Source organism: Gastrolobium bilobum, unplaced genomic scaffold (genome assembly GCF_033153095.1).
Source record: "Gastrolobium bilobum isolate Gb01-03AN ecotype WA unplaced genomic scaffold, APGP_CSIRO_Gbil_v1 utg52616, whole genome shotgun sequence".
Lineage (NCBI taxonomy): Eukaryota > Viridiplantae > Streptophyta > Magnoliopsida > Fabales > Fabaceae > Gastrolobium > Gastrolobium bilobum.
In genome coordinates, this window is record NW_026895587.1 from 150,190 (window position 1) to 162,284 (window position 12,095).

The following is a 12,095-nucleotide window of genomic DNA, read 5'->3' on the forward strand; positions in this document are numbered from 1 at the left end:
AAGGGTTCCTCTTTACAGCTTCAGCTTCTTTGGCTTCATCAACTTCCTCCTGGGTTAATGGTCTTCTCCTGAGCAGGTCTTGCAATCTGCGGACTTCATTTACAGGGAGCCATTTTTTAGCATCCTTCAGTAGATTGCTGATGATTGAAACCAGAGATTTGATGGTGGAGCTCATCATGGCTCTGCCAGTGTGGTAGTGGATGACTTGCTTCTCAACATCCAGCAATCTCATTTCCAACTCAGATTCTCCTCTCCAGATATGTTCCAAAGGCCCTGATGGCTTCTTTGGTTTCCTTACGTTCTTCAGCTTGTTTGGAGACGAGCCTGTTGAGTAAGAGCTCTGCTGTGTGGATGCGCAGAGAGTTGGAAAGGATTAGAGAGTTATCTGCTTTAGCAATTTCTCCTTGGACTGCTTGGAGTGTTGATTCATAAGATGCAGCACTGGCTTCCTTGATGGCTGCTTTTATGGTGCTGAGTTGTTGTTCTCTCTCCTCCTTCTGCTGTTGTCGGAAGGTGCTTAAGGCAGATGAGAGCTGTGCCAGCCCGTCCCTTAGAGCTTTCAGCTCTTCATTAGTGCTTGTCATATCAAGTTGGGGAACGGACTTCTTGGTTGGCAAGCGTTTTTCTAATTTCTCCCCCAACATTTCAAAGATCTCAACAATCCCAATTTGGGATCTTTTCCTGGCTGAGATGGGGATTGCTGTTGTGAGGGAGGAGGGTGGTTGCTCTTCTGCTGGATGTTGCCAGTAGCAGAAGGTATGACAGGTGTTGGGTTGGGCTCATGCACTGGTGGTCTGGATGAGGAGGGCATGGCTTCAGCTTGTCCCTCCATCGATGGAGGAATTGCCATCCCTTCTTCTTCTGCCAAAGCTCTGGCAAGAGCTTCGTCCCCAGATGTATCGGGACGGATGACAGGAAATGACAGAGGGGCCCCCAGATTGATTTGCCTGGGGATTGTTGGCTTTGCTTTCTTTTTAGAGGGTTCTATCAGAATCCCATTTCCTCTGTCATTTTTCTTCTGTGGCTGAGCCTCTTGCTCAGCCACTGATGTGTCTGCAGCAGATGCTGCTTCTTTGTCTTTCTGTCCATCTTCTTGTTGTTGCCTAGGAGAAGGTTGTGGGGTGATTTGTTGTGGTGGAGAGTGAGCAGGTGGTGGGGATGGAATGTCAGAAAATGTAGAGTCTGAGCTGCTTGGGGACGTCTCCTTTGCAGCTGGTTTTGGTGCTGACTTCCTTCCAATCTTCAGCCTTTTTGCTAAAGGCTCACTCTCCTCCTCTTGGTCAGAGAGGGTGATAGGCTTTGCAGAGGATGCTCCCTCTGGCCTATTGCTGTTGAGGACCCTCTTTATCCTCTGACTTGAACGTTCCCCCTTTCTTGGGGGAGGTTTGACAGGAGATTTCTTCTTGCCCTGTTTGCCATCAGTAGCAACAGGGGCTTCCTTCTTCACCTTGGTGGAAGGAGGGACTTTTCTCCTTGCCGGAACGTGTGAAGAAGAGGAGGATTTTGAAGGAGTGGACTTGGTGGTCTTCTTCTGAGAGGCCACATGTGTTTCCTCCTCATCATCACTAGTGGGGAAGCGTTGGAGATTGGCAGGGATATGTTGATCGGTGGTAATGTAGGTGCTCCTAAGATCGTTCCAGCTCTTCGCATCAATGATGATGCCACCTTTGTGCTATCATCAGGGTGTTCCTCTACACCAGCTTTCCTGCAGAGCTTGGTGATGAGGTAGGGGAAGAAGACCTTGGTCTTCTTGATGTCCTTCTTCAAGCTGTTGTAGATGAGGGTTACTGCATCAAAATGGATGTGCTTAATGATGCAGTAAATTTGAACTTGAAGTCCCCAGCTAGCAAAGGCTTCATGAGAGGTGGGGGTAATGTTGGAGTTGGCAAAAAGTGCCAAGAATCTGGCTATGTCCCTCATGCTACCCTTGCACAAGGACCCTTTATAGTAGTTGGGATTGTCCAAAGCTACTATTAGCTTCAGATCCTTCTGAAATGTGTACTCCTCCCTACTGTCCAAGTACTCCTTGTACGGACAGTTAGTAACAGTGGGGAGGTGGAGTACTTTTTGGACATCAGCAGGGGAAAATGACACTTGTTTTCCCCTTACCGTGACCACGTCAGGGGCATCTTTCTTCAGCCTCCTCGTCTGGTATAGGAATTCTCCTACCCATTCTAGATTTAACTCGCGGTCCTCAGTGGCAAAGAACAGCCACTTGAGTTTGACCAGTGATTCCTTCACGAATGGAGGCAGAACCACTTTGTCCTGATGCAAAGAAATGTTCCTTTCTGGGTACAGAACGATGGTGGATTCATTGAGCTCTGGTTCTTCGCCTCGGTTGGTTACAGGGGTCACTTCAAATGAAAGCTTAGTCATTTTCTTCAGAAAGGGAGTTAGGGCACAAATGCAGGAGGGATAAAAGGGTTCTGAGTTGAATGGAAGTAGTAGAACTTGAAGAAATAAGAGACCGAGTTTAAATAGACAGTGGGGGAGAAAATGAAAGGTTTCTCGGACGTGGCGGTTGAAGATGGGAGATTGAAGAGGTAGTGGAATGGGGACGTTACAGAACGAGTGGTCAGCAGTTACTGACCAGTAACTGATGGGATGAGTGTGAGAAGATGGAACAGTTTAGGTCAGGACATGGGAGAGAGGGAAATGAAAGGGTGCAGTCGTCTTAATGGTTGAGAAGACAATTGCTTTTTCTGCGCGCGTTTTCAATATTTGCAATGAATACAAATAGATATGGCTGTGTATCTTTCTAAGTGACTCAGCAGGGACAGGTGTCCCAGTCACTCTTGCCACCTAACCCAGGGAACGTTCCCTTTGACTTTTCCTAACTAATAAATAAATAATTAATCTGAAATAAATAACAAGTAAACATGCAACAGTGACTACGAAATAAGGAAAATGGAACGTACTAACCTATCACCTATTATTTAATAAATCTAAATGAACATGTAACAATATATATATATATATATATATATATATATATATATATATATATATATTATATTGGGATTGTGTGGTCAGGAACCACCCCAAAACTACGTTCCTGGAACGGAACGTACTTTATTTGGACTTTTTGGAGAGGAACATCATACGTTCCCTCCTTTTTGGGAGCTATGTGGTTATGGATAACCACCCCAAAACTTTGCTCTTTGTCAGAGAGCAAATGTATCTGCTGGGTTGCCTCCCAGTTAGCGCTTAGTTTAATGTCTTTAGCTAGACATGGTACTTACCTCTCAAGGGGTTTCAGAAATGGTTGAGGGGACCTCAGTGTCCCCTGGTAGTGATCCTGGTTTTCTGGTTTGAAGGTTGGCAGCAATCTGCCCCAGATGGGACTCAATGTTCCTGACCACTGTATCATTCCTGGTGACATATTCCTTGACATAATTTTCCAGGGTGTTGATGCGTTGGTCATCTCTGTTGAACGGAACGTAGTTGTTTCTTCTTTGTTCAAACTTTCCACTGCTGCTACCTTGCTGATACTGCTGCTGATTGTTTTTGAATGGTCTCTGGTTAATGGGTGGCCTCCATTGGGTGTTGTGGTTCTGATCCTTAATGATAGTTCCTCCAGGGCTTGAATGTGTATTTCGTCCTGCTTGTTGATTGTCTCTGGTGAAGTTTCTATTGCCAAATTTTTTTGCATAACACACCAATGCAGTGGATGGGCAGTCTGTTGAGTCATGAATGTCACCACAGGCTGAGCATGGTTCTGTTTCAGTTGCTGTGAGTTGTAAGACTTCCATCCTTGGTGCTGCTTGGTCAACTCCCAGGTTCTTCACTTCATTCATGAGTGATGCCAGCTGGGCTTCCATGGCTGTTTGTTTATCCAGTTCTAGCATGCCTGGCTTCCTCACTGGGCTCACTCTGTCTATTGGCCATTGGAGACATCTTTCAGCAGTCCCTTCTATGATTTCGTACCTTGATTCAAGTGTTCCTGTAAAGAAATATCCTCCTGCAGCAAAATCTAAGTGAGATTGAGAAGTATGGTCAAGTCCCTTATAGAAAGATTGTAACACTCCACAATTCTCTACCCCATGGTTTGGACATTTTCTTATGATGTCCTTGTATCTCTCCCATGCTTCATAGAGATTTTCTCCATAAAACATTCTGAAGTTAGAGATTTCAGCTCTAACATCAGCTTGTCGAGACATTGGGAGAAACCTCTCTATGAACTTGTTAGAAAGTTCTTCCTATGTGTGGATTGATCCAGGGGTGAGAGTTTTCATCCATGTTTTAGCTTTTAAGCCCAAGGAGTGAGGGAACAACCTCATTATCATGCTCTCCTCTGTTACACCCTCATCTTTAAAATTATCACAAATATCTTGGAATGTTGTGAGGTGTGTGTAAGGATCTTCTGCAGGGAGTCCATTGAAGACCCCTGCTTCCCTAATCATGTGGAACATGATAGGTTTTAGTTCAAAATTTGGTGCTACAGGGGGAAGGATTACTCCCCTATCTGGTCTGTTCCTGAAAGGAGCAGCCAAAGTTTTGAAGTTCTGTTCAGGGGGAACCTCTTCATTGTTATTATTATGATCAGCCATGTTTTTAGGAAATTCTTCCCTGAGGTTCCTTCTTCTCCTATGGAGTGTACGTTCTGGCTCAGGATCAAAGAGAAACTCAGGTACTTCAATGGAGTGGTCAGAGTCTGTTTCAAACTCTTCACTCATAAACCAATAGCACAGGGTATATATACGCACAACATATTCAGTGATAAAGAGAAAAAAATATAAAAGTAAAGTCAGATATACAGTATATGTGTTAGAAAACAATGATAAGAACAACAGTTAGTGTTTCTATCCCCAGCAACGGCGCCAAAAACTTGTTGGGTGGTTTGCTGATGGTGGAAAAATATAAGTTCTGATAGGGGACGTTCTTCTGTTCTTGCAGAACACAGATTCGTCCCTTAGTTCCAACCCAAGTGCGCAAGTGCAAGCATCAAGTAATAAAGGGAGTATTAATGCCCAAATTATCGTTCCCACGAGGATAGAGTGCTAATTATTGTTTTATCATTATTTATAAAGAATGAAAATGAGAAGAAAAGTTAATAAATGAGCTGTCTGGTCAAACGTCCCTACTGTCTTGACAACATTCCTCAGGAACAGTAGGTTCAATCTGATGGCAAACAGTTGCTCGTTGCGTTATGTATGTGATCCTTCCTGTTTAGAAGAAGGTGAGATAATAATCATTGGAGTTTTTATAAGTACTAAATAAAATAAAATAAAACTACTAAAACAGAAATAACTATAATCAAGAGACAACAGGGTGGTGGTTAAAACAGTTTAACAGAAGGAACGGATTCACTGCTTCACTCTTAAAGGGGCTATTCTCTCTACTCAAGACTTAGTACCTTCTGGCTTTGGCCCAGTTTCTTTGCTTGCCAACTCTGATTCCTCAGCTCATGGTCTAGATGGCTCACAAGTTTCCATATTCCTATGGCTCCCTTGACTCCAACAGGTACTTAGTTCAGAACCTTAAAATGGACGAGTTGGCCCCTTATTCCTAAGGTGACCAGTAGCGTTTTTGCCATGACATCTACCTTCCCCCAATGGCTAAGCTGTCCGAAATCCCTTCCTTATGGAAGTTCTTTTCTCAGTATGTACCCAATTTCCATTGGCGCACAATGAATATAGCTTACTTAGCGAAAGAAATACAAAAAGCTTCAGTCAAGAGTTTTGAAAACAGTTCTTTAAGAGTTTCACAGTTTACCCGTTCCACAGATAGTTCAGCTCATGGCTGATAGTTTAAACATAATTATTCTCAATTGAGATCACATAGACCCGAGATTCAGTTAAGAGATAACGATTGGAACGAAGAGAAAAACACTTATATTAATTTAAAAGACAGTTTACAAAAAGAAACATAAAATGGAGAAAAATGGGTATTTGCTCATGAGGAGTCTTGATGGTTGTTTACAGAGAAGAGAAGAGGGGTTGTCACTTAACTACAGTTATAACTTAAAATTAAACTAAGTTACTAACTACTACTAAGTGATCTCTTCCTTTCGGACTGCAAACCCTCCAGGATTCGATGATGTTTTTGTGTGAGGGTGGTCCTATTTATAGCTGGAAGAGGAGTGGCAAGACTGTAATTCCTTTGGAACTAGTTGCTTGAATGAGGGGACGGGACTGTGGCAGCAGAGTGTGAACCTTGCGTGAATTGCTAAATGGAACAGGATTTGGTGATGATTAGCCGTTGTTTGGAGACCTTCCCATGCTTTGCTTTTGTTTTCAGCCAATGAGAACTCTTGATTCTCTGCTCTTCATATTTCCAGCTGCTCAGTTGGTGCACCGCCTTGCTTTTTAGAAGTCTTTAACTCTACGTTACCTGCAAAGTGTACAGAAGCATTAAATGAATGGAGCAGGCACATTAAATGCGTCTCAGTCCGTTCCCCTTTTAATATATTTTAAAGGAATACGTTACCATCCGTTCCCCCACTGTGTTTTTGTCACAAATGTGTAAAACAAGTGATTTTCATGCTGAAGTTGCTCATCAGATGAGGGAACGTATGGTATTTTGCCATCAAAATGGGCTTAGATGGGAACGAATTTACGTCCCATCAGTATTTTCAGGAAATTTTGTGTAACGCTCGACCACTTGCAAGAATCAATGACTGTCCCCACACACTAACACGAGACTTTTCAGTGTGTTTTGTCCTCACTCGCACACTTCCCGGGAAAACTTCCCAGGAGGTCACCCATCTCAGAATTGCTCCAAGTCAAGCACGCTTAACTGTGGAGTTCTTTCGATCTGGGCTACCGAAAAGTAGATGCATCTTGTTAGTATAGGTAATACCAATTAATTCTTATTAGCCATTCCTAACTGTGCCGTCCCATACCAGCACAATCTCTGGAATCCCTCTCTTTCGGGTGTTGATTCGATTCATTCATGAACCCCCAAGCTGCAAGATTCGGAATGAGCCGCTCATTGTCTGTGCCCTTTCGCACCGGTGATCACTCCCTGCCCTTGCCAGCTCTTGGGATGTTACATTTTGGGGTTTTTTGTGTTGAACCATTGGTTAGAGATCACTCCCTTGGACCATTGGAGGCTATTGGTGGTAAGATTTCACATTCTCATTTAGTTTTCCATGAGACCATAAATTGGGTAAGTGTTTTGAAGTTGTAAGTTGAGTTATGGTAGTTAGGAGCATTAAATGGTATGCCTCCTTTGGAATTAAATGCTTAGAATGATAAATGATGATGATTGATGTAATAAAATTTATGGTGATTTGTAAATTTATAACTTAGGAAATTTTAGAGTGTGATGCATGAGTTCATGAAATTGCCATGTGGTAGGAGTGTGTAAGTTGAGTTATGGATCATTGGGATGAAATAATTACATGGTTGTATGATGTTTATAAGGATGGAATTGAGTTGAAAACCTTGGGAGGTACTCCCTTGAGAATTTCGAACCATAATGTGGTTGGAGGAAAAATGATGTGAAAATATGGTTTAGGCAATAGTTGATGATTTAGTGTATAATTGGTGGGTTGGTGAATTACTTTGATGATTCAAGTAGTTAAGATAATTGAATTAAATGGGAAAGGGCCATTAGGCCTAAGTGGTTATAATTAGTTAAAATTCTTGTGAAATTGATTGATTGTTTGCAATTGTTTGATGATAATTGTGTTTGATCATATAGGTTGCCTCTCACGGAACCAATATAGGAGGATTAAACTTGGAGCGTACGTTTTGGAGCATTGTGCTTGGAATTGAGGTAAACCTTTGGAACTTGGGTGTAATCCCTTGTGTGCTCTACCACACCTAGTGGAAGGTTGTGGTTGGATTTTGTGTTTTTGACATTGTGTGAATATGTATGTTCATGTATTATTGCTTGATTGTGTGACATGCTTGGAGCATGTTGTGTGAAATATTTGTGATCTTTGGCCAGTAGATGTGTGTGGTTTGGACTTTCGCAGGAGATATCCTTTGGGAATTCCGGTCGGGTTTTGCCGTGGGGCCGACTCTGGGAGCGGCACCAGGATGATCGAAACGTGGGACTTTCGCTGGATAGGGCTCATGAGGAGTTCCAGTTGGGTTTTTCCATGGGGTCGTCTCATCCATGGGAGAGACCCCAGGAAGCTTCCCAGGAGTTATATGATGGGGTCCTTGAACAGAATCCTTATGTGGATGTTCTTGAATTTGTGCCTAGTTGTTTGTGATTTTGTATGTTATGCATTTTACATGATGTTATTGTTGCACATTGAGTGAGCCATGGGGTGGAGTGATCCTCTAGTACCCTTGATTTACTGAGATATATTTGTATATCTCACCCCGCGTTTGGGGACATCATTTCAGGCTATAGCGAGCATGGAGGAGCTTCAGGCAAGAGGCCCACTTAGTGGTGGAGTTAGATTATGATGTGCATATGGATAGCATGGCATTTTGGAGGAGTTTATTTGATGCACATAGCATGACATTTAGTATATTGGACTTAGATCATGAACATATTGCATGTTGAGATTTCCATGTTTTTTGGTGTTCATGACTAGATTCAAAGTCTATGTAGTTGATGTACATTTATGCCTTTTGATTATATTGGTATGTCGTGTGAGCATGGGACTTGTCCATGGCCACTTATTTGTGCTTTAAGGCATTGGAAGACTTGTGTTGCAAATAGACCATTTGATGTTTAAAATGGCTATGGTATTGGGAACCATTGTAATTGTAATATTGGTTAATGAATATGCATAATGGAAGGGCCTAGAGCCTACATTAGATTTTGTGTAAGTTGTATCTTGGGTAGTGAAGTGTTAGGAGTGGATTACATCTCCTTTTTTGTGATTTAAAAGCTGTCATCTGTCATTTTTACAGAAGGGTAATCGATTACCTTCCTTTGGTAATCGATTACCTGAAACAGGGGACGCAAAATTGAGCCACTGAGTTGTAAGTAATCGATTACCATTCCTTTGGTAATCGATTACCTAGTTGAGTAATCGATTACCAAAAGATTGGTAATCGATTACCAAAAACAGGGGAGCCCAAAATTGGCTACTGTCTCATTCTGGAGACTTTGGTAATCGATTACCCAAAAATGGTAATCGATTACCACTGTGTAAAATTTTGAAAATGTGTTTTCTGAAATCTACAATAAATGGTATTGCTTGGAGGGATGATAATTAGTATGTTTTATGCTTCCGTGAGTTTTACATTTACAATTACGACGTTGTTTTAATTAGTTAAGGAAATGATTAATTGTTTAACAATGAGGATTTAATAAAATAAATTTTACCCGTAATTTAATTAACTCAATTACTGTGATTGTAACTGCGCTTAATACCATATGCAATGATAACATTACCGGTACTTAATGGGCTGTTACACTTTGAAGCAAATTACTGATCCTATTCAAGATGTGGGCCAAGGGGTGATGTACATAGTAACCTTGGTTTATCAAATTAACCGCTACCAACGAATCACCTTCGAACCAAACCTGTCTATAACCTGCCTTCCAAGCAAGTTTGATCCCTCCTAAAAGCCTCTGAGCTTAGCCACCAGGGAATTTCCTTGACCAAGATTACAATAAAACCCCATGATCCATTGCCCAGCTGCATCTATAATAACTCCTCCAAAACTAGAACGTAAACCACCGTTGGTGCTAGATCCATCAATGTTCACTTTTGTCCATCCTTCCCTTAGGTGTGTCCAGCAGATTTGTTTTCCCACTTTTGAGAACCCTTTATGCCATTTGAGCCGAGGAGGTTTTGAGCAAGTAAAACGTTATCCACGTAATTCTTGACTCTATAACTTAGCTCCTAAGCCTGATTATGTTTCCCTTCAAAAACGAGTTTATTTCTTACCGTCCAAATGAACTAGTGGTTGTAATACCTCGGTTTACAACCAGAATGCTACACAGAAATGGCACAGATGCACACTTAATTTAATAAAAATAGCTGAAGAATTCCTATAAGTATCACAATAGTTCTCTTGAAACTATGTGACCAATTAAAACTTTTCCTTTGTATTCTTTATGTTCATAGTATTATAATAAACTATACAGCCCTATAACTGCATAGAATTAAAACTTAACATCAAATTATAATAGTTATCAATACAGCAAAATGGACAACATGACCTCTATTTATTGGACTACCCAAATTCTTAAACCTGATATCCACACATAACCAATACATAACATATTCATATTAGGGCATGTTTGGTGAGACGTATAAGGCCTGATAGTATAAGCTTATACTATACATTATGACATTTTCAGTTATTTGGTGGGACCATCGTATAATATAAGCTTATACAACAGAATCCCTTAGTACATCAAAACGATGAATAACTTAATCCAGCCTAAGGGGGAGGGATTAGGCCTGATAAGGGGTTAGTGTATTAATATCGTTGACCAATGCAATTCTCAAAAATTAATATATTATTTTAATATTAATATATTAAAATAAAAATTAATTTTTCAATATATTAAATTTTAAAATATTGAATATTGAATATTTTTATTTTTATAAAAATAATTTAGTTTTTGGACACACTGATCAATAGATTTTTATAAAAATTAATATCATGAATTTTTTTGAAGAATTATATAAATTCTTTATTAAAAGATATTTATATTAAAAATATTTATTTTTATCCTATATAGTATTATACAGTGCATTACCAAATACTAGATGATATTATCTTATACAATATATTATTTTATACAATACCATGCCAAACACTGGATAATATTAAAATTCAATCAGGTCTTATACTATCAGGTGTTATACTATCATACCTTATCCTATTCTATGTACCAAACATGCCCTTAATATCTTCAAAATCTATCCATAGATTCCTACTTACTCTCAGCAAGCTTGAAATATACAGACATACTTTGTTGTACGTAACAGATCCAAACATTTAACTTCATAACCTCATAATAATTGTATACAGCTGTACCAACGATATCTTCATCTCAAATACATAATTTATTCGAACCATAAACATACAGGCATAATCCCAAACTTTAGTCAATCATGCTACTCTTGATGTATCTGCTAACCATTCTTTTCGCGTCACTAGTTCTTTGAAAACTCGTCATCCGAGAGAGCACCTGAAATGTGTCCCATAACGCAGGGAGAGATTTGAAATCCCAGTAAACTCTAAGTTTATAGAATAGTCTCCCATTCTTAAGCTCACTTCCTGCATAATTGGTCAGTACACGCAGAATAGCAGAAACATACAGATTATGCATACAATTTTCCGACAAAACATACAACACACAATATACAAAATTCCTTACCGTTAAATCTAGTTCAATTATATCCTATGGTTAATTTACATGTAATCATTACAGTTTGATAAGAAACTTAACATATTTAATTTACTTAACACTACGGTAAATAATAAATATGTAAACACACAACCACTTTCAAACAACTTTATTAACTTAGTAAATCATTCATAGTTTACCAATAACTTTACAGAATTTACCATATAGTCCAATGCTACAGTTCTTATGGAAGTTTTCATCTTTCTCCCGTTAACCTGATACTCTCAGAGTAATATCTCCAAGGATCATAGCATTCACAGACATACTCATATTACTTTATCATATTCTTTCTCAAAAACCAATACTGACAATTTCATTAATCTTCAGAATATCAGCAAAACTTACAAACACAATAAAAATCAACAGATAACAACAATAAACAAATAAGACACATCATCACACAAAATAATTCATCAATTAAACAAACACATTAAACATTACAACACACACACATTCAATCTACACGTTACAATGCATCACAAAAATACAAGATAAACCTATACCTACACTCATAGATATACTTATCTTTACATCACAAATAGCCAGAACCACCTGAGGACCAGATGCGTTCACGGTAATAACTTATCACATTCCACCAGAGTCATCCCTTAATCGAATGATCTCAACTTGTACAACCAGTTATTCATTGGCCTCGTACTGGAATTTATTCATATTTTATGTATATTTATATATAATTCAAGTTATAGAATTATGTACTTTCAATTCAACACGCTTACTATAAGAACCCGCACCGTTAATTAAGGAAATTAATAAACTAATTATGTTAAATTAGGAAATGATTCCATAATTGACTC

The 12,095-nt window shown here is 39.6% G+C and overlaps 1 non-coding gene across 1 annotated transcript; it reads left to right on the forward strand.

The window, feature by feature from the left end:
- Nucleotides 1-4,038: 4,038 nt before the first annotated feature.
- LOC133318094 (small nucleolar RNA R71) lies at nt 4,039-4,145 on the forward strand. Its single transcript, XR_009752424.1, has one exon. It is a non-coding gene; the product is annotated as a small nucleolar RNA R71 (small nucleolar RNA).
- The last annotated feature ends 7,950 nt before the right edge of the window (nt 4,146-12,095 follow it).